This window comes from Morone saxatilis, unplaced genomic scaffold, assembly GCF_004916995.1.
Source record: "Morone saxatilis isolate NCDOM2014 unplaced genomic scaffold, NCSU_SB_2.0 Contig16, whole genome shotgun sequence".
Classification (NCBI taxonomy): Eukaryota; Metazoa; Chordata; class Actinopteri; family Moronidae; genus Morone; species Morone saxatilis.
The window spans coordinates 27,054,493-27,056,650 of NW_023339718.1; the positions used below are offsets into that span (position 1 = coordinate 27,054,493).

General features: G+C 39.2%; 1 protein-coding gene across 1 annotated transcript in view; it reads left to right on the forward strand.

Annotated features, from left to right (window-relative positions):
* adgrd2 (adhesion G protein-coupled receptor D2) overlaps nucleotides 1-2,158 on the forward strand; it is a gene marked incomplete at its 3' end in the record, with an annotated part of 26,512 nt that overhangs the window by 19,341 nt on the left and 5,013 nt on the right. The window lies entirely within an intron of this gene.

Genomic DNA, 2,158 nt, shown 5'->3' on the forward strand with positions numbered 1-2,158 from the left:
TTTGAGTTAGACCTGCTCTATTTGAAAAGTGTCCTGAGATACCTTCTGTTATGAATTGGCGCTATACAAATAAAACTGAATTGAATTAAATTGAATTGAATTGTACCAGCCCTTCACGCTGCCCCTCGGTTCATCCTCTGTCTAAAACTTTCTCAAGTAGGAAGACTCAAATCACAACAATTATAAGGACTATGATGTTAGTTCATATACAATAACACTATGTGAATGTGACAAAAATTAGGTTCCTCTGGCTCCTCCTTGTGTTCCTAATTGCCACTGGGCCTGACAAAAGCAACAAATCTCAACTGATTTACAACTGTCAGGATATAGTCAACGTTTTAGCCAATATCTAAGAATTTACGGTAAACGTTTATTACTTGCAAATAGATACGTTCAGTTCAACATTCACCAAAAACGATACCCTTTTTTAGCACTTTCATGCACAGCTATTACGTGTCTGTTTACCTGGAAGGCATTTAGAGCGATGAAGACATAGGTGACTACGACAGACAGATGGACCAGTACTCCACACAGCCAGGTCAGACCCAGCACTGGCAGCAGGATAAGAACTGGGCGGGTCACAGCCCTGCAAACACACAAAATGCACATATATGAGTCATAAATGCAGTATGCACTTAAATTACACATACATATTCACAAATACACATGCACAAAAATGACGAGGTCTAATAGAAACAAAACTTCACATTATGTTGTTGTACCACTGATTCCTCAGTATACCTTCTCTTTGTCAACCATTTTAGAAAACATGAGTATAGACCCACAGACAGAGCCAGCAGAGTGGAGTTTTCAAGGTATTTTGATGACATTTTCTTCTCAAATATTTCCTCCTTGAATCCCCATCAAACATCTCTACACAGCTATACGCCTACCACAGTCATACTCCTGTTCCTTTCAATGATCCTGATGCTTATGCGGCCATTTCATGGGGCAAGGCGGAAAAGGTCTCCTTTGTTCAAACCACTATTGTTGTCACACTGCTGCACCTGGGTAGAGAGATTAAGTTTTCAGACTGCACTGTGTTTGCAAGGACAAAGACAGCACCCACTTCCCTCTCTTCCCTTTTATTTTTGAAAGTCGTTTTCCCTCTATCTCCTGAATTCATGTAACACTCTGAAAGCTGGCACAGACATCTACTTTCAGTCTGTTTGTAAGGGAATGAAGAGACCCAGCGAGAGGAGGTATAGTGCTGTAGCATTTGCATCAGGCTAAAACAAATGTACGAAAAGAAAACCTGGACAGAAGCGAGCTGCTGCATGCTGGGTTGAAGGACTTTTTACTTGAATATGAAAAGAGAACCAAGTCTCTCCTCAGCCATAAGACATATTCTAATTCAAGTGTACTGAATTGTCTGAAAAAGCACATTAAGCCTCAAAATGCATACAAATGCCTTATAATCCATTTACATATAATCATCAGTTCTATTCTACAATATGAGGAAGATTTAGATTGGCCTCCACCCAAATACAGTGGAGTTGAAAAGTGTTTTATTTATGGTGTTCACGTTAAAAAATTACATAAAAAATAAATTCAAAATGTATCTCTTTCCTAATTAAATCCTGTACCTAATATGTGGCCTTATGGAGATTGACTCACTACTGGAGCCAGTCTTAAATGGACATTGGAGGAACTGCAGCTTTTGTTACTTCCCTGTTAGCTCTGCGCTCAAATGACAGTTGACCAAACCTCGGGCAAAACTTTAGTCAACTTTCTCCTTTCCTGCCATCAACATATAATAGACGTCACGTCTCACTTCCTCCCACTGGCTCAGCTGTCAATCATGACATGAAACCCCCTTTTTATAGCTTCAAATAACTAATTAAAACCAAACTTATTAGAAAGATTAATTCTTGAATATACATCGGTGTGATAAAAAATACCTAAAATGACAGAAACCATCTCTGGAAAAATGTATGACGTGTAATTAGTATTTTTAATTTGGCCCATGTCCTATCTGTTAGCATGGAGGCAGCGGGCTTTATGACCTAGTCCCAGTCAGCCACCAGGGGGCGATATAAATGTTTTGGCTTCACTTTTAGAGAGCTGTCATGTCTTTGTTTCCTTTACTTAGATATGCTATGCTAGTCTTGTCTACATATTTTGAATACACCGATCAGCCATAAGATTGTGAGCACTG